Source organism: Ranitomeya imitator, chromosome 2 (assembly GCF_032444005.1).
Source record: "Ranitomeya imitator isolate aRanImi1 chromosome 2, aRanImi1.pri, whole genome shotgun sequence".
NCBI classification, from domain to species: domain Eukaryota; kingdom Metazoa; phylum Chordata; class Amphibia; order Anura; family Dendrobatidae; genus Ranitomeya; species Ranitomeya imitator.
This window is the reverse complement of record NC_091283.1, coordinates 466651171-466676762: the sequence shown is the minus strand read 5'-3', so window position 1 is coordinate 466676762 and position 25592 is coordinate 466651171. Positions and strand designations below refer to the sequence as shown.

The 25592-nt window shown below is 42.3% G+C and overlaps 1 protein-coding gene across 1 annotated transcript in view; it reads right to left on the bottom strand.

The window, feature by feature from the left end:
• The window catches only part of LOC138664483 (chloride channel CLIC-like protein 1), a 391083-nt gene that overhangs the window by 17045 nt on the left and 348446 nt on the right, over positions 1 to 25592 (bottom strand). The window lies entirely within an intron of this gene.

Below are 25592 nucleotides of genomic sequence, written 5' to 3'. Positions count from 1 at the left end.
CTTTTGCATATGTGTTTCAGTATTCAAAACTGTTTCTGATGAAGGTCTTGTGATTAGACCGAAAACGTTTAATTTTGAACTGGATGCACTGAATAAATGAACTTCTCAAATTGCATAACTATCTCCTGAGTGCCAAGTAATTTATTGCTTAGCATGAGCTGCACACTTGAGATCTCCCCAGAGTGGCTCAATGATATTGAGGTCAAGAGACTGAGGTGGCCACTCCAAAACCTTCACTTTGTTCTGCTGTAGCCAATGACAGGTCAACTTGGCCTTGTGTTTTGGATCGTTGTCATGTTGGAACGTCCAAGTACGTCTCATGCGCAGCTTCCGGGTTAATGAGTGCAAATTTGTCACCAGTATTTGCTGATAACATGCTGCATTCATCTTTCCTTCAACTTTGACCAAGTTTCCTGTGCCTTTGCAGATCACACATCACCAAAACATCAGCGATCCACCTCCATGCTTTACAGTAGGAATGGTGTTCCTTTGGTCATAGGCCTTGTTGAAGTGTCTCCAAATGTAATGCTTATGGTTGTGGCCAAAAAGTTAAATTTCGGTCTCATCATCCCAAATTACCGTGTTTCAGAAGTTTTGAGTCTTGTCTCTGTGCTTTTTGGGACATTGTAGGTGAGATACTGAGGCATTTGCGCAGAAATGGCTTTCTTCTGGCAACTCGATCATCCAGCCCATTTTCTTCAAGTGCCTCATTATTGTGCATCTAGAAACAGCCACACCGCTAGTTTTCAGAGAGTCCTGTATTTCAGCTGATGTTATTTGTGGGTTTTTCTTTACATCCTGAACAATTTTCCTGGCAGTTGTGGACGATCAAGATCCCCTGATTTTCCATTTGTTAATCACAGTTTGAACGATGCTGACTGGCATTATCAATTCCTTGGCTATCTTTTTGTATCCCTTTCCTGTTTTATACAGTTCAACTACCTTTTCCCATAGATTCAGTGACAATTCTATTGCTTTCCCCATGACTCACAATCCAGAAACGTCAGTGGCTAGATGAAAGAAGCAAAAGTCTGGATCCCAGAAACTCACTCAGCTTCTATTAACACATTGATTACAAGCAAACAGGTCGCAGGTGAGCATGTTACCTTTAGTAGCCATTCAAACCCATTTGTGTCAACTTCTGAGCATGTTATCAGTCAAAAATCACCAGGGTATGTGAACTTTTGATCAAGGTCATTTTGATGTTTTGGGTTGTCATTATGATTTAAAAAGAGAAAACATAGTAGTTTGACAATAAATGGCTTCACCCAGCCACTAACCATGAGTGGAGAAAAAAGTTTTGGTGTCATCATTCATATTCTTTGAAAAAAGGCCAAGAAAGCAAAAATTCTGCCAGGGTATGTAAACAAAATCCCTGCTGCAGTGTGTGTGCAAACTTGATCAAGAACTACAGGAAACGTCTAACCTCTGTAATTGCAAACAAAGGTTTCTGTACCAAATATTAAGCTATGTTTTTCTATTGTATCAAAAGCTAATTTCATGCAATAAAATGCAAATTAATTATGTAAAAATCATACAGTGTGATTTTCTGGATTTTTTTCAGATTTTGTCTGGCACAGTTGAAGTGTACCTATGATAAAAATTTCAGACCTCTCCATTCTTTGTAAGTGGGAAAACTTGCAAAATTGTCAGGGCATCAAATAATTATTTTCCCAACTGTTTCTATAAAAATAAAAAAATCTTGCCATTTTCACACAGGCCACGGATTCTAATATTTCCTATTTATTTCAGCAGCCACATGGAGATAAGTAACATGATAATGTATGTAAAGCGCTGTGGAATTAATGGCGCGAAATAAATGAGTAAAATACATAAATAAATTATACTCTCTCAGACCCTACTCATTTGTATAGAAGTATTTACTGTTCATGCTCTGTTCTGGGCAAAGGTCATTGTTAAGGGGAAGGAGGTGAGCTATAATATCTTTGTTTATTACGCTTACTGATTTAGTTCCATCATATAATAATAATAATCTTTCTTTTTATATAGCACTAAAATATTACGCAGTGCTTTACAGTTTGCACACATTATCATCGCTGTCCCCGATGGGGCTCACAATCTAAATTCCCTATCAGTATGTCTTTGGAATGTGGGAGGAAACCGGAGTACCTGGAGGAAACCCACGCAAACACGGGAGAACATACAAACTCTTTGCAGATGTTGTCCAAGGTGGGATGTGAACCCAGGATCCCAGAGCTGCAAGGCTGCTGTGCTAACCACTGAGCCACCGTGCTGCCCTATCATTGTTAATGCTAGTTCCTTTTATTTACTGTGGTGTTACCTACCATCGTAATCCTGCCTGTGATGACAATGAAACTAATATTAGTCCTAGTGAACAGTGTAAAAATTGCAATATTTTAAGATTTTTTTCATTAATATGAATAGCGATATGGAAAATAAAACAAAAATCCTTATTAAATGTAAAACACAGATTTTGAAAAAAATAAATGTATGGTTTTTCAGTCTCTGGTCTAAAAATAATAAAAAATAAAAACAGATGAAGAAGCGGATATATGTGAAAACGATTGCATGTCTTTCATAGACTGCAATGTTATAAAAACCTTAATTTTTTTTCATCCACTTTATTTTTAACAGGATGAAAAAGCACAGCAGATTGTGTTTTTTGAATCATGTGAAAAAAGTGTCAAAAGTGATACATGCACAAACATATGTCAAACATTGCAGTCTATTGCAGTTTGACATACATTTTTCCTTATGTATTTCATATAACAATAAAACATAAAACATAAAACAATAAAATTGGCAGCACGGTGGCTCAGTGGATAGCACCGCAGCGCTGGAGTCCTGGGTTCTAATCCCACCCAGGACAACATCTGCAAAGAGTTTGTATGTTCTCTCCATGTTTGCGTGGGTTTCCTCTGGGTGCTACGGTTTCCTCCCACATTCCAAAAACATACTGATAGGGAATTTAGATTGTGAGCCCCATCGGGGACAGCGATGATAATGTGTGCAAAACTGTAAAGCGCTGCGGAATATGTTAGCGCTATATAAAAATAAACATTATTATTATTCCTTTTTTTTAACAGCAAAAAGATACAAAAAAAGTGGTGTGAAACAGGCCTTAGCATAATTCTCCCAAGTTTGCCTGACACTGAGGGTTTTTGCAGCCTTTGAAGTGTCCACTTATTGCAATAAAATGTGTGTTAACACCCCGGAGGCGCTGATTTATCAAGTTGCAGTTCACTGGCAGGTCAGACCATCAGGGTGTTAAAGCTGCAATCTCTCAATGCAAATGCCAAGCAAAACCTGAAGGGTCAACACCCCCAAATCATAGCACAAACAGCCTGTTTCTGTATAAATCCAATGACAGGAAACATAGCAAACAAAAGCCCAGGTTAATTACTCCCATACACACAAGAACAGAGCACTCCACTCCCAACTCAATACCACTGGGATTAATGTTAGGCCATAGAATTCATTGGACCACAGATAGAAAAGTAAAGCATCTCACATAACTGCTGAGGATTTCAGCTGCACAAACTCAAGGCAAGTCTACATTTTCCAGTAACAGCTGTGTCTATGGTCCTCAGCAGAATACCTTTTAGGTGAGCATGGTGGGAATTGTTATCCAAAACTGGAAAACACGATAAATCTTGAGAGCAAACCTGACTCTTTCATAGGCTTGAGCAACAATCTAAGGTGCATGAATGTAACCCAACAGTTAAGGAGGGTGATCAGTAGTGTTGGATTCAAGTTTACCCAATTTTTGTCCATGTTGGAGTTATGTCAGTGCTTGTCTCCCTATTCCCAATGAAGTACACATGCAGGCATGGCTGTTTGAGCATGCATATATATTTATGGAGATGAACTCTTCAGAGAGGATTAGGTAAAGAGTAACATTTCTACCTGTGGGGAGTGACATGTCTGCCATACCAGGGTAAGCAGGCTTAGGAATATCAAATATGCAAATTGGCTTTTCAAAGTGGAAGAGGACTAGAACTGTAGTCCTACCTATTAGAAGTAGCAATCCAAAATGTCAATATTAACCCTTTAATGAGCCTTGCCACATGACCTAGGATAAAAGCCAAACCTGAATCTCAATTAGCAGACACGAGTTTCAGGGACGTTTTCACTCGAGAGTGCAAAGTATGAGATCTGATTTTGCTGTATGAGAGATCTCTGAGGCTACGTTCAGACTAGCGTTGTGCGCCGCTGCGTCGGCGACGCAACGCACAACGCTCGCAAAAACGCGGCAAAACGCACGCAAAAATGCTGCGTTTTGCGACGCGTGCGTCGTTTTTTGCCGAAAATCGGATGCAAGAAAAATGCAACTTGTTGCATTTTCTTGGTCCGACGCTTGCGGCAAAAAAGACGCACGCGTCGCAAAACGCAACAAGCAAAAATGCATGCGTCCCCCATGTTAAACATAGGGGCGCATGACGCGTGCGTCGCCGCAGCATCACCCGACGCTAACCCGACGCACACTAGCACAACGCTAGTGTGAACGTTGCCTGAGTACTATTTAAGGGGTAAGGTTTCTCCGTCCGGAAAGTTACATGTCAAGGTGAACGCCTGCTTTTGGCTTTTATCCTAAGTCATGTGACATGGCTCGTTAGAAAGTCGATATGGATTTTCAGGATTACTCCTTCCTATAGGAGGCGCTAGAGTTCTAGTCATCTTCCTCTCTGAAGAGACAATTTGCACCTTGTGGAGAGTGACATTGAATGACCTATAAGCATCTTTTCCCTGGCATGTCATTCTCGTTACCCCATATACAGTGCCTTGCGAAGATATTCGGCCCCCTTGAACTTTTCAAACTTTTCCCACATATCATGCTTCAAACAAAGATACCAAATGTAATTTTTTGGTGAAGAATTAACAAGTGGAACACAATTGTGAAGTTGAATGAAATTTATTGGTTATTTTAAATTTTTGTGGAAATTCAAAAACTGAAAAGTGGGGCGTGCAATATTATTCGGCCCCTTTACTTTCAGTGCAGCAAACTCACTCCAGAAGTTCATTGTGGATCTCTGAATGATCCAATGTTGTCCTAAATGCCTAATGATGATAAATATAATCCACCTGTGTGTAATCAAGTCTCCGTATAAATGCACCTGCTCTGTGATAGTCTCAGGGTTCTGTTTGAAGCACAGAGAGCATCATGAAGACCAAGGAACACAACAGGCAGGTTTGTGATACTGTTGTGGAGAAGTTTGAAGCCAGATTTGGATACAAAATGATTTCCAAAACTTTAAACATCCCAAGGAGCACTGTGCAAGCGATCAATTTGAAATGGAAGGAGTATCATAACACTGCAAATCTACCAAGACCAGGCCATCTGTTATGACCTGGTGGTCAGGACAATAATGGACCTGGTGGTTAAGAGCACACGGAATGACCTGATAGTTACTGATAATAAAGGACGAGCTCTGGGACGTGGGAACTCTGCTGACCGCAATCCCTAATCCTATCAAACACACTAGAAATAGCTGTGGATTGCGCCTAACGCTCCCTATGCAACTCGGCACAGCCTAAGGAACTAGCTAGCCCTGAAGATAGAAAAACAAAGCCTACCCTGCCTCAGAGAAATTCCCCAAAGGAAAAGGCAGCCCCTTACATATAATGACTGTGAGTAAAGACGAAAATACAAACACAGAGATGAAATAGATTTAGCAAAGTGAGGCCCGACTTACTGAACAGACCGAGGATAGGAAAGGTTACTTTGCGGTCAGCACAAAAACCTACAAAAAGACCACGCAGAGGGCGCAAAAAAAGACCCTCCGCACCGACTCACGGTGCGGAGGCGCTCCCTCTGCGTCCCAGAGCTTCCAGCAAGCAAGACAACAATAAAAATAGCAAGCTGGACAGAAAAACAGCAAACCAAAGAAATACAAGCTGGAACTTAGCTTCTGCTGGGAAAACAGGTCACAAGAACGATCCAGGAGTGAACTAGACCAATACTGGAACATAGACAGGTGGCATGGAGCAAAGATCTAAGTGGAGTTAAATAGAGCAGCCAGCTAATGAATTAACCTCGTCACCTGTGGAAGGAAACTCAGAAACACCCAGCAGAGGAAGTCCATGGACAGAACCAGCCGAAGTACCATTCATGACCACAGGAGGGAGCCCGACAACAGAACCCACAACAGTACCCCCCCCTTGAGGAGGGGTCACCGAACCCTCACCAGAGCCCCCAGGGCGACCAGGATGAGCCAAATGAAAGGCACGAACTAGATCGGCAGCATGAACATCAGAGGCAAAAACCCAGGAATTATCTTCCTGACCATAACCCTTCCACTTGACCAGGTACTGGAGTTTCCGTCTCGAAACACGAGAATCCAAAATCTTCTCCACCACATACTCCAACTCCCCCTCAACCAACACCGGGGCAGGAGGATCAACGGATGGAACCACAGGCGCCACGTATCTCTGCAATAACGACCTATGGAACACATTATGGATGGCAAAAGAAGCAGGAAGGGCCAAACGAAATGACACAGGATTGATAACCTCAGAAATCTTATACGGACTAATGAAACGAGGCTTAAACTTAGGAGAGGAAACCTTCATAGGAACATAACGAGACGACAACCAAACCAAATCCCCAACACGAAGTCGGGGACCCACACAGCGCCGGCGGTTAGCGAAACGTTGAGCCTTCTCCTGGGACAATGTCAAATTGTCCACCACATGAGTCCAAATCTGCTGCAACCTATCCACCACAGTATCTACACCAGGACAGTCCGAAGACTCAACCTGCCCTGAAGAGAAACGAGGGTGGAAACCAGAATTGCAGAAAAACGGCGAAACCAAAGTAGCCGAGCTGGCCCGATTATTAAGGGCGAACTCAGCCAAAGGCAAAAAGGACACCCAATCATCCTGATCAGCAGAAACAAAGCATCTCAGATATGTTTCCAAAGTCTGATTAGTTCGTTCGGTCTGGCCATTTGTCTGAGGATGGAAAGCCGAGGAAAAAGACAAATCAATGCCCATCCTAGCACAAAAGGATCGCCAAAACCTCGAAACAAACTGGGAACCTCTGTCAGAAACGATGTTCTCCGGGATACCATGTAAACGAACCACATGCTGGAAAAACAATGGCACCAAATCAGACGATGAAGGCAATTTAGACAAAGGTACCAAATGGACCATCTTAGAAAAGCAATCACAAACCACCCAAATGACCGACATCTTTTGAGAGACGGGGAGATCCGAAATAAAATCCATAGAAATATGCATCCAGGGCCTCTTCGGGACCGGCAAGGGCAAAAGCAACCCACTGGCACGAGAACAGCAGGGCTTAGCCCGAGCACAAGTCCCACAGGACTGCACAAAAGAACGTACATCCCGTGACAAAGACGGCCACCAGAAAGATCTAGCCACCAAATCTCTGGTACCAAAGATTCCAGGATGCCCAGCCAACACTGAACAGTGAATCTCAGAGATAACTCTACTAGTCCATCTATCAGGGACAAACAGTTTCTCCGCTGGGCAACGGTCAGGTCTATCAGCCTGAAATTTTTGCAGCACCCGCCGCAAATCAGGGGAGATGGCAGACAAAATTACCCCCTCTTTGAGAATACCCGCCGGCTCAGGAACACCCGGAGAGTCAGGCACAAAACTCCTTGACAGGGCATCAGCCTTCACATTCTTAGAGCCCGGAAGGTACGAAACCACAACATCAAAACGGGAGAAAAATAACGACCATCGAGCCTGTCTCGGATTCAACCATTTGGCAGACTCAAGATAAGTCAAATTCTTGTGATCTGTCAAGACCACCACGCGATGCTTGGCTCCTTCCAGCCAATGACGCCACTCCTCGAATGCCCACTTCATGGCCAACAACTCACGATTACCAACATCATAGTTACGCTCAGCAGGCGAAAACTTTCTAGAAAAGAAAGCACATGGCTTCATCACCGAGCCATCAGAACTTCTTTGCGACAAAACAGCCCCTGCTCCAATCTCAGAAGCATCAACCTCAACCTGAAACGGGAGCGAAACATCTGGCTGGCACAACACAGGGGCAGAAGAAAAACGACGCTTCAACTCCTGAAAAGCCTCTACAGCTGCAGAAGACCAATTGACCACATCAGCACCCTTCTTGGTCAAATTAGTCAACGGTTTAGCAACAGTAGAAAAATTAGCGATGAAGCGCCGATAAAAATTAGCAAAGCCCAGGAACTTTTGCAGGCTCTTCACAGATGTCGGCTGAGTCCAATCGTAAATGGCCTGGACTTTAACAGGGTCCATCTCGATAGTAGAAGGGGAAAAAATGAACCCCAAAAATGAAACCTTCTGAACTCCAAAGAGACACTTTGACCCCTTCACAAACAAGGAATTCGCACGAAGGACCTGGAACACCATTCTGACCTGCTTCACATGAGACTCCCAATCATCCGAAAAGACCAAAATATCATCCAAATACACAATCAGGAATTTATCCAGGTACTCTCGGAAGATGTCATGCACAAAGGACTGAAATACTGATGGAGCATTGGAAAGCCCGAATGGCATAACCAGGTACTCAAAATGGCCCTCGGGCGTATTAAATGCTGTTTTCCATTCATCGCCTTGTTTAATACGCACAAGATTATACGCCCCTCGAAGATCTATCTTGGTGAACCAACTAGCCCATTTAATACGAGCAAACAAATCAGACAGCAACAGCAAAGGATACTGAAATTTGACTGTAATTTTATTAAGAAGGCGGTAATCAATACAAGGTCTCAAAGAACCATCCTTCTTGGCCACAAAAAAGAACCCTGCTCCTAACGGTGATGACGACGGGCGAATATGGCCTTTCTCCAAGGATTCCTTTATATAACCCCGCATAGCGGCGTGTTCTGGCACAGATAAATTGAACAATCGGCCCTTAGGAAACTTACTACCAGGAATCAAATTAATTGCACAATCGCAATCCCTATGAGGAGGTAGGGCACTGGCTTTGGGCTCATCAAATACATCCCGATAATCCGACAAAAACTCTGGAACTTCAGAAGGAGTGGAAGACGAAATAGACAAAAATGGAACATCACCATGTACCCCCTGGCAACCCCAACTGGACACAGACAGATTTCCAGTCCAATACTGGATTATGAACCTGTAGCCATGGCAACCCCAAAACGACCACATCATGCAGATTATGCAACACCAGAAAGCGGATATCCTCCCGATGTGCAGGAGCCATGCACATGGTCAATTGGGTCCAGTACTGAGGCTTATTCTTGGCCAAAGGCGTAGCATCAATTCCTCTCAATGGAATAGGATACTGCAAGGGCTCCAAGAAAAAACCACAGCGCCTAGCATACTCCAAGTCCATCAAATTCAGGGCAGCGCCTGAATCCACAAATGCCATAACAGAATAGGATGACAAAGAGCAAATCAGAGTAACAGACAATAGAAATTTAGACTGTACCGTACCAATTGTGGCAGACCTAGCGAACCGCTTAGTGCGCTTAGGACAATCGGAGACAGCATGAGTGGAATCACCACAGTAAAAACATAGCCCATTCCGACGTCTGTGTTCTTGCCGTTCAGCTCTGGTCAAAGTCCTATCACATTGCATTGGCTCAGGCCCATGCTCAGATAGTACCGCCAAATGGTGCGCAGCTTTACGCTCACGCAAGCGTCGATCGATCTGAATGGCCAAGGACATAGACTCATTCAGACCAGCAGGCATGGGAAACCCCACCATGACATCCTTAAGGGCTTCAGAGAGACCCTTTCTGAAGATTGCTGCCAGGGCACATTCATTCCACTGAGTGAGCACAGACCACTTTCTAAACTTCTGACAATATATCTCCGCTTAATCCTGACCCTGACACAGAGCCAGCAAGATTTTCTCTGCCTGATCCACTGAATTAGGTTCGTCATAAAGCAATCCAAGCGCCAGGAAAAACGCATCAACATCACGAAATGCCGGATCTCCTGGCGCAAGGGAAAATGCCCAGTCTTGAGGGTCACCACGTAACAAAGAAATAATGATCTTTACTTGTTGAACAGGGTCACCTGAGGAGCGAGGTTTCAAGGCAAGAAACAATTTACAATTATTTTTGAAATTCAAGAACTTAGATCTATCACCAAAAAACAAATCAGGAATTGGAATCCTAGGCTCTGACATCGGATTCTGAACCACAAAATCTTGAATGTTTTGTACCTTTGTAGTGAGATTATCCATCCAAGAGGACAGACCTTGAATGTCCATGTTTACACCAGTGTCCTGAACCGCCCAGAGGTAAAGGGGAAAAGAGAGACAAAACACACTGCAAAGAAAAAAAAAATGGCATAGAACTTCTCTTATCCCTCTATTGAGATGCATTAGAACTTTGGGCCACCTGTACTGTTATGACCTGGTGGTCAGGACAATAATGGACCTGGTGGTTAAGAGCACACGGAATGACCTGATAGTTACTGATAATAAAGGACGAGCTCTGGGACGTGGGAACTCTGCTGATCGCAATCCCTAATCCTATCAAACACACTAGAAATAGCTGTGGATTGCGCCTAACGCTCCCTATGCAACTCGGCACAGCCTAAGGAACTAGCTAGCCCTGAAGATAGAAAAACAAAGCCTACCCTGCCTCAGAGAAATTCCCCAAAGGAAAAGGCAGCCCCCCACATATAATGACTGTGAGTAAAGACGAAAATACAAACACAGAGATGAAATAGATTTAGCAAAGTGAGGCCCGACTTACTGAACAGACCGAGGATAGGAAAGGTTACTTTGCGGTCAGCACAAAAACCTACAAAAAGACCACGCAGAGGGCGCAAAAAAGACCCTCCGCACCGACTCACGGTGCGGAGGCGCTCCCTCTGCGTCCCAGAGCTTCCAGCAAGCAAGACAACAATAAAAATAGCAAGCTGGACAGAAAAATAGCAAACCAAAGAAATAAAAGCTGGAACTTAGCTTCTGCTGGGAAGACAGGTCACAAGAACGATCCAGGAGTGAACTAGACCAATACTGGAACATAGACAGGTGGCATGGAGCAAAGATCTAAGTGGAGTTAAATAGAGCAGCCAGCTAACGAATTAACCTCGTCACCTGTGGAAGGAAACTCAGAAACACCCACCAGAGGAAGTCCATGGACAGAACCAGCCGAAGTACCATTCATGACCACAGGAGGGAGCCCGACAACAGAACCCACAACAGCCATCCCTCTAAACTTTCATCTCAAACAAGGAGAAGACTGATCAGAGATGCAGCCAAGAGGCCCATGATCACTCTGGATGAACAGCAGAAATCTACAGCTGAGGTGGGACAGTCTGTCCATAGGACAACAATCAGTCATACACTGCACAAATCTGGCCTTTACGGAAGAGTGGCAAGAAGAAAGCCATTTCTCAAACATATCCATAAAAAGTGTCCTTAAAAATTTGCAACAAGCCACCTGGGAGACAGACCAAACATGTGGAAGAAGGTGCTCTGGTCAGATGAAACCAAAATCGAACTTTTTGGCAGCAATGCCAAACGATATTTTGGCGTAAAGGCAACACAGCTCATCACCCTGAACACACCATCCCCAATGTCAAACATGGTGGTGGCAGCATCATGGTTTGGGCCTGCTTTTCTTCAGCAGGGACAGGGAAGATGGTTAAAATTGATGGGAAGATGGATGGAGCCAAATACAGGACCATTCTTGAAGAAAACCTGTTGGAGTTTGCAAAAGACCTGAGACTGGGACGGAGATTTGTCTTCAACAAGACAATGATCCCAAACATAAAGCAAAATCTACAATGGAATGGTTCGCAAATAAACATATCCAGGTGCTAGAATGGCCAAGTCAAAGTCCAGACTTCAATCCAATTGAGAATCTGTGGCAAGAGCTGAAAACTGCTGTTCACAAACGATCTCCATCAAACCTCACTGAGCTCGAGCTGTTTGCCGAGGAAGAATGGGCAAGAATTTCAGTCTCTCGATGTACAAAACTGATAGAGACATACCCCAAGCGACTTGCAGCTGTAATCGCAGCAAAAGGTGGCGCAACAAAGTATTAAGTTAAAGGGGCCGAATAATATTGCACACCCCACTTTCCAGTTTTTCAATTTCCTCAAAAACTTTAAATAAGCAATACATTTTGTTCAACTTCACAATTGTGTTCCACTTGTTGATTCTTCATCAAAAATTTACTTTTGGAATCTTTATGTTTGAAGCATGACATGTGGGAAAAGGTTGAAAAGTTCAATGGGGCTGAATATCTTCGCAAGGCACTGTATATGGGATGATGGGAAAGATGTTATTCACTTCTAGGCTGTGTATATAGCGATTTCTCACAAGAGAGCAGTGGAGGATTCATCAGATAATTTGGTCTTCACAGTCATTTCCAAACCGTTAAGATGGCTCTGGATGAGTTTAATTGAAAAGGAAAGCAAACCACGAATTACTCAGGATACCTGAAAATTTCTTCAAAATGGACAGAAAATCATCTCAAGTGGCCACTGCCTGAAAGAATACGTAGACCCTCTCAGGCTCTTATCAAGATAAAGGGTGTTTGATCAGCGCATAATTTACGTTATTGCACAACCTAGTTCTATTTTACCAGTATTCTAAAATGTGGAATAGAGAAAAAGGAGTGGGAGTGATCACATTTCTTATTGTATCTTCAAATGACCTGGCTTGTTGCAGTGGAGTCCAAAAAGGGAATCTGTCAGCAGATGTTTGCTATGTAATCTGAAGACAGCAGAAAATATGGTCTGAAACACAGATTTGTTAAGGCTTGCCAAAGGACCATATAGGTCTAATAATAATAATAATAATAATAATGCTTTACTTTTCTATCTGTGGTCCAATGAATTCTGCAGCCTAATTGCCCAATGGTGTTGAGTTGGGAGTGGAGTGCTCTGTTCTTGTGTGTATGGGAGTAATTAACATGAAACATGTTGCCCGGGAGCGCTGCGGATATTTCATTTTTGCCTTATAAATTGTTGTGTTGCTGTTTTCAACCATTTTCTATGCCTTTTACACCCTTTTACACTACTGGACCAATAAAGCAATTCTATTAAGACGATGTGAGTGTCGGCTATCTTTTGCACTGCTGCTACTACCGGAGTATTTCGCCATGCACCCGGACAGGTGGGCTGGCTGCTCCTTTTTCATATTTCAATTAAAGTTAGTGCAACCAATCCCTTTAACTATGTATTGGGGACTTTACTTTACTGTACTCATGAATTTAAATGGTAGAACAGTTTCCCCTCCTGAACTTGTCTGAATAGTAATCATTGAATACTAAACATTTATAGACTTGTAGAGATTTCAGAAAGAATATGTGTAATGAGACCACCCCTGCCAAGCCAACGAGTCCCTCCTGTACCTTTAGAGACTGAATTCTAGGGACATGACACCTAAAAATCCCATTGACAAGACTGTAGCAATAGCAATTAGTCAGTATCTCTCTAGCAGCCAGACTGCCAAGCATGAATCGTTGGCTTGGCCACAGCCAACCTGGCACAGTGCTGACATAAGAGAATAGAAAATATTTGTTGATGAATATCAGCAATCATATTATAATTAACGGAAATGTACCAATTAGATAACATTTCCCAGCAAACATTCCCTTTTCCTTATGCATTTCAATTTATAAGGCACAAGCAGTTAATGTGAGTGATCTAACAATACTAAAAAGTGAACGTTCTTTGTAAAAATCCTCCAGGGAAAGTAATTAGCTGGTGATATTGGAAATGTGGATGCACACAAGCTGCAGTGTGAAGAAGCAAGATAATAGCGGAGGGTGGAAAGAATATTTAAAATGTGTCTCCAAAGGAACTAAGTCAAAAGAACTAAAGACAGTCCGGAAAGGCAAAATCCGCACCAGATGTTTTTCACCAGCTTCTAAACAGACAAAGGGGAAGCTAATTGAATCCACAAAGTTTTGGGGACAGAAAGAAAAAAATAACAATGAATTATACATTTTTTTCCTTTGCCGTGCATAAAATATTAGCTGTGTTTTAAATTCTTCATTTGTTTTGGGTCCACGTTTCCAAATAAATTTATTGTAACGCTATGCTCTCTTACCCTCCAACATGCGCAGAGCCTCCTCCTGAGTCGCAGTGTCTCTCTTTTGAAGGTCATTAACTTTTGTATTTTAAATGTCACTTTACTTTTATCTAGATCAACACCAAAAAAGTATGTGTATTCTTGATTCTTAAGAGCCATATTATAATAACCAGGATGTTACTAGGATGTCTTCTCCTGGCACAGCATATGTACACATCACAGTGTAAGAACTCGTAGATTCGCAGAATTTAAATACAAATTTAAATATTTTCAGATAAAGTAATGCCTCATATAATAAACAGGGAACCATTCCACAACATATCCAAGGACAGGATGGTCGTGTGCTTTCTGCAACCTTCCTTTCCCTGCAAATGTAACATTTATGCCAGTTCCTGTCCCATCTATTTCTGCTACATTCCTGTTTTATTCCTGGGACTTTTAATATCCTAGTCCTGTGACTTTTGGTGCCATTTGATCAGGGAGCAATGGGATTGTTTGGTTTTGATTACTCCCTTCTGTGCACCCTGTGCAGGGCTGTTTGCTCTGTAACCACCTTCACGACCTCTGACGTACAGGTACGTCAAAGGATGTGTCCCTGCTTTTGATGTGGGCTTCAACGTTGAACTGTCATGTGTCTCTAACAGCCGCGGGTTGATAAGAGATTCACCTGCAGCTGTTAACACGTTAAATGCTGCTGTCAATCACTGATAGCGGCATTTAACACGTGCCGGCCGAAAGCGCGTCACAAGTCCATGTCACGCAGTCGCGGGTGCTGATGGGTTGTGATTATAGCTGGGGTCGGCAGATGACCCCCGAGCCAGTCATTGTGAATCTCCTATGAATGCTGGCTTGTGGCCGGCATTCATAAGAGATCATGATTTCTGCTACACATACCTAAAGCCCTGCTAAGTGTAGCACAGATGATTGCAGCTCCAAGTTTCCTAAGCGGACTATTGAAGCCAGTAAAAAGAAAAAAGTTTTAAAAACATATATAAAAAAAAAGATATGCCTCATTGAAAATAAAAATTAAAAAAAAAAACAAACTGGATTTAGAAATGTCTTATTTATCAAAATATCAAATAAATTAATCAGATTGGTAAACAGAGTAATGAGAAAAAACATCGAAAAGCCAGATTTACTTTTTTTAGCTACATTGCTTTACAATGCAATAACAGGTGCTCAAAACATTATATCTACCCCAAAATGGTATCAATAAAAAATGTCAGCTTAGGGTATAAAACATAAGTCATCATCCAGCCTTAGATCCCCAAAAAATAGAGACGCTGCAGGTCTCGGAAAATGGCGACATAAGCTAATTTTTGTTCCTACAAATTTTGGAATTTTTTTTCACAACTGAAATAAAAAAAGAACCTATACATGTTTGGTATATGCATATTCACACTGACCTGAGGAATCATATTGCCAGGTCAGTTTTAGCATTTAGTGAACATGGTAAATAAACTCCCCCCATTATTTTACCACACTTGGATTTTTTTTCCTGTTTTCCAGTACATTATATGGTAAATTCAAAGGTATCATTCAAAAGAACAACTCGTGCTGCAAACAATAAACCCTCATACTGCTCTATATTAACAGAAAAATAAAAAAGTTCTGGCTCTGGAAAGAAAGGGAGCAAAGATTGAAAACACAAAAACAGAAAATGACTAGTGGCCCTTTTAGAAGAAAAGGTGCGGGGTCTGGAAGAAAGAATAGCAACTTTGAAACTCATCAAAGAGAATGAAGACTTTCTAGACAGAACAGAAGCATCTCTACTGGTCACAGAAGGTGAAAAAAGTGTCAGAGAACCTCCAAAAGCAGATGAGTGGAAGCATGTGACCAAAAGAAGCAAGAAGACCATGGAGAAATCACCAACCACACAACTGAAGAACCGATATCAAATCTTTGTAGAGGATGAAGATGGCACACCTAAGAATGAAGCAATACCAGCAAGCAAAAAAGAAAAGGGCACACAGCAACAAGTGACAGCAAAAAGTACAGCCAAGAAGCAACGAAGAGTGGTGGTGGTGGGAGACTCACTACTGAGAGGCACCGAAGCAGCCATCTGCAGACCGGACATAACTGCAAGAGAAGTATGCTGCCTTCCAGGTGCGATGATCAAGGATGTGACCGATAGGATACCAAAGCTCTTCAGCTCCAAGGACGTCCACCCATTTCTTCTGATACATGTTGGCACCAATGACACGGCAAGGAAGGACCTACCGACAATCTGCAAGGACTTTGAAGAGTTGGGGAAGAAAGTAAAGGAACTGGATGCACAGGTAGTTTTTTCTTCTATCTTTCCAGTAGACGGGCATGGCACCAGGAGATGGAACAGGATCCTTGATGCAAACAACTGGCTAAGACGATGGTGCAGACAACAAGGATTTGGATTCCTGGACCACGGTGTGAATTACTGGTATGATGAACTCCTCGCCAGAGACGGACTACACCTCAACAAACCTGGGAAACACACATTCGCCAGAAGACTCGCTACACTCATCAGGAGGGCGTTAAACTAGAAGAAGAGGGGACGGGAAGAAAAACATTAGACTCGAACAAAGACGACCCAGGAAAATATACTCAGAAGGGAGGTAAGAACATTTCTAAAACAATCCACAGTGAGGAGATTGGAACAAAACAAAATCCTCTAAACTGCATGCTCGCAAACGCCAGAAGCCTGACAAACAAGATGGAAGAACTAGAAGCAGAAATATCTACAGGTAACTTTGACATAGTGGGAATAACCGAGACATGGTTAGATGAAAGCTATGACTGGGCAGTTAACTTACAGGGTTACAGTCTGTTTAGAAAGGATCGTAAAAATCGGAGAGGAGGAGGGGTTTGTCTCTATGTAAAGTCTTGTCTAAAGTCCACTTTAAGGGAGGATATTAGCGAAGGGAATGAGGATGTCGAGTCCATATGGGTTGAAATTCATGGAGGGAAAAATGGTAACAAAATTCTCATTGGGGTCTGTTACAAACCCCCAAATATAACAGAAAGCATGGAAAGTCTACTTCTAAAGCAGATAGATGAAGCTGCAACCCATAATGAGGTCCTGGTTATGGGGGACTTTAACTACCCGGATATTAACTGGGAAACAGAAACCTGTGAAACCCATAAAGGCAACAGGTTTCTGCTAATAACCAAGAAAAATTATCTTTCACAATTGGTGCAGAATGCAACCAGAGGAGCAGCACTTTTAGACCTAATACTATCTAATAGACCTGACAGAATAACAAATCTGCAGGTGGTCGGGCATCTAGGAAATAGTGACCACAATATTGTACAGTTTCACCTGTCTTTCACTAGGGGGACTTGTCAGGGAGTCACAAAAACACTGAACTTTAGGAAGGCAAAGTTTGGCCAGCTTAGAGATGCCCTTAATCTGGTAGACTGGGACAATATCCTCAGAAATAAGAATACAGATAATAAATGGGAAATGTTTAAGAACATCCTAAATAGGCAGTGTAAGCGGTTTATACCTTGTGGGAATAAAAGGACTAGAAATAGGAAAAACCCAATGTGGCTAAACAAAGAAGTAAGACAGGCAATTAACAGTAAAAAGAAAGCATTTGCACTACTAAAGCAGGATGGCACCATTGAAGCTCTAAAAAACTATAGGGAGAAAAATACTTTATCTAAAAAACTAATTAAAGCTGCCAAAAAGGAAACAGAGAAGCACATTGCTAAGGAGAGTAAAACTAATCCCAAACTGTTCTTCAACTATATCAATAGTAAAAGAATAAAAACTGAAAATGTAGGCCCCTTAAAAAATAGTGAGGAAAGAATGGTTGTAGATGACGAGGAAAAAGCTAACATATTAAACACCTTCTTCTCCACGGTATTCACGGTGGAAAATGAAATGCTAGGTGAAATCCCAAGAAACAATGAAAACCCTATATTACGGGTCACCAATCTAACCCAAGAAGAGGTGCGAAACCGGCTAAATAAGATTAAAATAGATAAATCTCCGGGTCCGGATGGCATACACCCACGAGTACTAAGAGAACTAAGTAATGTAATAGATAAACCATTATTTCTTATTTTTAGTGACTCTATAGCGACAGGGTCTGTTCCGCAGGACTGGCGCATAGCAAATGTGGTGCCAATATTCAAAAAGGGCTCTAAAAGTGAACCTGGAAATTATAGGCCAGTAAGTCTAACCTCTATTGTTGGTAAAATATTTGAAGGGTTTCTGAGGGATGTTATTCTGGATTATCTCAATGAGAATAACTGTTTAACTCCATATCAGCATGGGTTTATGAGAAATCGCTCCTGTCAAACCAATCTAATCAGTTTTTATGAAGAGGTAAGCTATAGGCTGGACCACGGTGAGTCATTGGACGTGGTATATCTCGATTTTTCCAAAGCGTTTGATACCGTGCCGCACAAGAGGTTGGTACACAAAATGAGAATGCTTGGCCTGGGGGAAAATGTGTGTAAATGGGTTAGTAACTGGCTTAGTGATAGAAAGCAGAGGGTGGTTATAAATGGTATAGTCTCTAACTGGGTCGCTGTGACCAGTGGGGTACCGCAGGGGTCAGTATTGGGACCTGTTCTCTTCAACATATTCATTAATGATCTGGTAGAAGGTTTACACAGTAAAATATCGATATTTGCAGATGATACAAAACTATGTAAAGCAGTTAATACAAGAGAAGATAGTATTCTGCTACAGATGGATCTGGATAAGTTGGAAACTTGGGCTGAAAGGTGGCAGATGAGGTTTAACAATGATAAATGTAAGGTTATACACATGGGAAGAGGGAATCAATATCACCATTACACACTGAACGGGAAACCACTGGGTAAATCTGACAGGGAGAAGGACTTGGGGATCCTAGTTAATGATAAACTTACCTGGAGCAGCCAGTGCCAGGCAGCAGCTGCCAAGGCAAACAGGATCATGGGGTGCATTAAAAGAGGTCTGGATACACATGATGAGAGCATTATACTGCCTCTGTACAAATCCCTAGTTAGACCGCACATGGAGTACTGTGTCCAGTTTTGGGCACCGGTGCTCAGGAAGGATATAATGGAACTAGAGAGAGTACAAAGGAGGGCAACAAAATTAATAAAGGGGATGGGAGAACTACAATACCCAGATAGATTAGCGAAATTAGGATTATTTAGTCTAGAAAAAAGACGACTGAGGGGCGATCTAATAACCATGTATAAGTATATAAGGGGACAATACAAATATCTCGCTGAGGATCTGTTTATACCAAGGAAGGTGACGGGCACAAGGGGGCATTCTTTGCGTCTGGAGGAGAGAAGGTTTTTCCACCAACATAGAAGAGGATTCTTTACTGTTAGGGCAGTGAGAATCTGGAATTGCTTGCCTGAGGAGGTGGTGATGGCGAACTCAGTCGAGGGGTTCAAGAGAGGCCTGGATGTCTTCCTGGAGCAGAACAATATTGTATCATACAATTATTAGGTTCTGTAGAAGGACGTAGATCTGGGTATTTATTATGATGGAATATAGGCTGAACTGGATGGACAAATGTCTTTTTTCGGCCTTACTAACTATGTTACTATGTTACAAGGTCATGAAGGGTGTTAAAACTCTAGGTCTCTGACTTCCATTCACAGTTAATAGACTTTGCTTACCTTTCCTGCAGCTATAGTCCTTGCTCTTATGCGGTCTTCCTTATTTTTCTCGTTTTCTGACATTGGCTTGTATTTTGACCATTTGCATGCTTTCTGATTTTGTTCCTGACTAGGCCTCTTAGCATTAACCCTTCTGTGTTTCAGCTTGCTGCACCAGTTAGCATCTGATACTGTGGCCCAACTCAGGAACCCCTGTGTATGTCCTTATCCCTGTACAGGTGTTAAAGTATGGAGGGCCAAAATCTAGTAACAGTAGAAATAGGCGAACCCAAACAGTAAAGTTTGGGGTCCATACTGAACACCAACTGTTACTGTTTGGGTTTGGCACGCCAAACACCAGGTGTTTGTCGCACTGTCATGTACGTGACAGCGCAGCAAATACTACCACTGATCAGCGGCATAATTATGACTGCCTGTCAGACAGACGCGGTTCAAATGACAGCATGAGCCTGCAGCTGTGTTCGGAGGTAAAAAGTTTACCTACGGTCACTAGCGTCAGTGTTGTGAATTCTGTGGCCAAGCTCCCTCCTGTGGTCGAGAGTGGTACTTCGGCTGGTTCTGTCTATGAGCTTCCTTTGGTGGATGAGAGTGGTACTGCGGCTTCTGAGTTTCCTTCCTCAGGTGATTAGGTTAAGTCGTTAGGTGCTGCTCTATTTAACTCCACCTGGTGCTTTGATCCTGGCCTCCAGTCAATGTTCTAGTATTGGTCTTGCTTCCTCCTGGATCGTTCCTGTGGCCTGTCTATCCTGCATAAGCTAAGTTTTGCTTGTGTTATTTTTGTTTGCTATTTTTTCTGTCCAGCTTGCTATATTGGTTTTTCTTGCTTGCTGGAAGCTCTGAGACGCAGAGGGAGCACCTCCGTACCGTTAGTCGGTGCGGAGGGTCTTTTTGCCCCTCTGCGTGGTTGTTTGTAGGTTTTTGTGTTGACCGCAAAGCTATCTTTCCTATCCTCGGTCTATTCAGTAAGTCGGGCCTCACTTTGCTAAATCTATTTCATCTCTGTGTTTGTATTTTCATCTTACTCACAGTCATTATATGTGGGGGGCTGCCTTTTCCTTTGGGGAATTTCTCTGAGGCAAGGTAGGCTTATTTTTCTATCTTCAGGGCTAGTTAGTTTCTCAGGCTGTGCCGAGTTGCATAGGGAGCGTTAGGCGCAATCCACGGCTACCTCTAGTGTGGTGTGTTAGGATTAGGGATTGCGGTCAGCAGAGTTCCCACGTCTCAGAGCTCGTCCTTTGTTTTTGGTAATTGTCAGGTCACTTTGTGTGCTCTGAACTTCAAAGTCCATTGTGGTTCTGAATTACCTGTTTATAACACGTCAGCTGATGGGACTACTACTCCCATAAGCCTATGCCTGCTGCCGCTAATAACAGCGAGAGTAGGAAGGCTGATGGGAGTATTCATCAGATGGTGCTTGTGCTGTAAATAATAATAAAAAAAAGTCTTGGATTTCCCTGAATTTCTGATAACTAGCCAGGCACAACTGACAGCTGCGGGCTGCAAACTTCAGCTGTCAGCATTAGCAATGCTGGTTATCAAGAATAGAGAGGTCCCCATGGTGTTTTCTAAAATTATTTAAATAAAAATGGAGTGGGGTCTCCCCATTTTTGACAATCAGCTAAGCTAAAGCAGACAGCTGGGGGCTGGTTTTCTTAGGCTGTTAAGGGGCCATGGATATTGTTCACACAGTCTAAAATTAGCAGCCCACATCCGCTGAGAAAAGGTGCATGTATTAGATGCGTCAATTATTATGAGTCATAATAAGATCAAAGAAAAAGAGTAAGTCATTTGAGCAAGTGCGGAGATATATTTCATTTTTTTGTGGATTTTCTTTGATTCGCTTTTTTTTCTAAGTAGCCTGATAAGTTTAGAAAACCCGATGAGTGGCCTCTTGGGGTTTGTAAAAGTTAGTCAAGCACAATTTTACGATCTAGAAGAATTTTTATGCAAACTAATTAACCAGCAGAATTTCCAGTGAAATAATGAAGGAAAAAGCCTGGAATGTCTCATACCTAAACCGACCACGGAAACCCCCAATCTGTTCACATTCTGCCTGCTAAATGTCTTATAAAATCTTATGAACTCATACACAAACTTATACAGGTTTATGAAGTCAATCCATGAAATAGCTTTGTAGTTGCACTCATCCTGTCTCCAGAATGGTAATCAGTATAATAGTATAAAATTCCTCCCCAAGCTTTCGATACTTTACGATCCCAAGGCAAATTTCAGGGGAGAAAGTGTGTTTGAGGAATGTGACCAAAAACAAAACAATAAAAAGTCATCTTAACATCTTTCAACTTTTTTTCACAGTAGATTCAATTTCATAAACCATGCCTTGTTAGTCACCACTGTTTTCAGCGTGTTCTTCCAGAATTCCCACCTGCATTCACAAAGGAAACATAAAAACTGAATTTACGCACTGTTTTACCTAGCGCAAGACCCAATGGATGGATTCTCTCTGTGGTGCTTTAATCCCTGTGTTATGCATTACCTCCTTCTGCACTTTGGCAGATTACAGTCTTGCTCGTTGTGATCCTTTCAAACCCTTGACTCCAATTGCAGAACTAAAAGTACCAAAAATCCCATATACTGTTTACATTTTGCAGAAAGTAGATATGTTTATTATCAATTCTACATTATGTGGAAATTATCTTTAAATGATATTTACATTACATTTATTGTACCTTCAACGAAATTAAAGGGATTTCCCCTTTCAAAGTTTATAGCTCCAAATGCTTAGAAGCAAAACAAAATACCAGCAAACCAAATTCTTAGGCTAGGTTCACATTATGTTAAAGCAGCCCCTTCAACACATGAGTTAAACGGGCTGCGTTAACGCGAGTGCCGACATGCCATCACGCTAGAGCAGATAGAGCTAGCGGATGCTCTATCTGTGCTAGTGGCGACGGACCCGGAAACGCTGCAGCCCGCATCCGAGAGTCCTTTACTCAATGATGGCCCATTTTGGGCGTGCGCCAGCAATGCGCCCGAAATAGTGTTTAATGGCAGCGTTAAAGGACTGCGTTACACCGCGTTATGCCACGGTGTAACGCAGTCCAGCTAACGGACTGCTTAAGCGTAATGTGAACCAAGCCTTACTGACTTTCCTGGTGTCCAGCCATCAGCTAGTACTGAAGGCTTACTTGATCTGCTGCAGCATTGACATCATGTTGACAGTGCTGCGGCCAATCACTGAGCTCAGTGGCCCTAGTTGTGTAGATGGCATGAAGCGCTGAACTCAGTGATTGACTCAATGCCACCAACGTTAGGTTACTGCTTAAGGAAATAACATAAGGCAGCGGTAGTGGTTAGAAGAAGAACTGGATCCTGTAAGGGTAAGAGGAGACTGCCCCTTTAAATTATTTGTTTGTTCATCCTTCACCCTTGAAACTTTTCTAAATGTTTTTAATATATATATATATATATATATATATATATATATATATATATATATATATATATATATATATATATATATATATATATATATACAGCTCTTTCAAAAATTAAGAGACCACCACATCAAAACCCTGTCATGGGCAGCCCAATCTCCAGACCTGAGCTCCATTGAAAACCTCTGGAATGTAATCAAGAGGATGATGGATAGTCACAAGCCATCAAACAAAGAAGAACTGCTTACATTTTTGGGCCAGAAGCAATGTGAAAAATTAGTGGAAAGCATGCCAAGACGCATGAAAGCTGTGATTAAAAATCATGGTTATTCCACAAAATATTGATTTCTGAACTCTTCCTGAGGTAAAACATTAGTATTGTTGTTTCTAAATGACTATGAACTGGTATTCTTTGCATTATTTGAGGTCTGAAAGCACTGGGGTTTGTTTTTAAATTTTGACCATTTTCTCCTTTTCAGAAAAAAAACAAACAAAATGTATTGCTTGGAAATTCGGAGACATGTTGTTAGAAGTTTATAGACTAAATTAACAATTTACATTTTACTCAAAAATATACCTATAAAGAGAAAAATCAGACAAACTGAACATTTTGCAGTGGTCTCTTAACTTTTGTCGGAGCTGTATTTGCGTACATTTGTGCCTTTACAATTCTGTTTCTTCTATTTTTTGCTAATTTGTCACAAATAGAGAAGGGCGAACTCGAACAGTAAAGGTTGGCGTCCATACCGAACACCTACTGTTCGAGCACAAACTCCGAACACAGACTATACCAGGAAGTCCATGTTACTGTTTGGGTTCGGCCCCCACCGAACACTGGGTGTTTGTTGCACTTTCATGTGCATGACAGCGCGGCAAACACCGTTTCTGAATGGTGGTAAAATCATCACTGCCGATCAGAGAGCCGTGGTTCCCACACTGTTAAATGACAGCGTGAGCCCTCAGCTGTGATCAGACGTATAAGTTTACCTCCGGTCATTGATGTCAGCTGATGCAACTACTGCTCCTGCCGCTAATAACAGTGAGAGCAGAAATGGCTGATGGAAGTATTCATCAGACGGCGCCTGCGCTGTAAATAAATAATTTTTTAAAACGCCGTGGGTTCCCCCGTATTTTGATAATCAGCAAAGCAAAACTCACAGCTGGGGGCTGGTATTCTCAAGATGGTAAGGGACCCTTAAAATAGCAGCCCGCAACCACTCAGAAAAGGCGCATCCCACTTGCCCTGTAGTGGTTGCTAGTGGAGCTCATATTTGTGGGGTTAATGTCACCTTTGTATTGTCAGGTGACAGAAAGCTCACGGATTAGTAATGAGACACCCTACTATTACTAATCCTATAGTTATGTAGTAAATAAACAAACAAACAGCCAGAATAAAGTCAAAACACTTGTACCTTTTTATTTAAATATAAACACAGTTATACTCACCTAACACCTAATTCCACTGAATACCTTCATCTCCTGTAATAAAACAAAAATAAAAAACAAAAATATCCCTCACCTGTTTATTGTTCTGTCCCACAGCGTAATCCTTGTCTTAAAGAAGAATTTCAGTTTTATGCTTTACTACAGCCAGATCCCAGGCTTCTCCGTGCGTGGTCCAGCAGTGCAATCAGTGGTGAGCTGACTCTCGTTCCCCTCTCTCCTGCTTCAGTAATCCATGTCTGGGGGATAAACAGTTTTTAACATGGATGGTGCAAAGATGCGACCATGAAGGCTGAGAACCACTGGTGAATGAGCTGCTGCAAGCGCAGCATCAGTGACTAGCGGTGATGTCATCCAGGTTTTTGCCAGTGACTGAGGCTGCGTTACCAGCCTTGCTGAACTGCATGACCTTGGTGAGATACCCGCTAGCTATGCGATCCAACTGCAGTCCATCATAACTATGCGATCCAACTGCGGACCATCGTCATTAACCCCTTAACGACACCAATACGCCTTAACGGTGGCAATTAAGGGTACTTATGCCTCAGCGCTGCTTTTAACGGTGCTGAGAAATAAGCGGGAGTAGCCGAGAACTCAGAGAACATGATTCGGGTCGGTTTTTACTAACCCCAGTGTTGGGATCGCTGTTATTAACAGAACAACGGCGACGTAAAAAAAAGTCGGATTTCCCATTTAATTTCTCTCTCCTCTGATGTGATCGCACATCAGAGGAGAGAGAAATGGGGTCCCCCAGAGTCCCTGCACTGCATTTCCCCATGAAGTTGCCCTTGCCAGTGGCGTCTTCTTCCAGGAAGAAAGTGGCGGGCGCATGCACAGTGCGCCCGCCGAGATCTGCTGGCCGGTACCCAGCAACAAAAGGAAATTTTTCCTATTGGTTCATTTTGATCACTGTGATAGACCCTATCACATTGATCAAAATAAAAAAAATAGTAAATCAACCCCCCCTTTATAACCCCATTAGTTATGTAAATTTAAAAATGTATTTATTTCCATTTTCCATTAGGGTTAGAGTTGGGCTAAAGTTAGAGTTGGGCTAGGGTTAGGGTTGGGATTACGGTTAGGATAGGGATCAGGGTTAGGGGTATGTTAGGGTTAGGTTTGTGGTTAGGGTTATGGTTGGGATTTGGGTTAGGGGTGCGTTGGGGTTA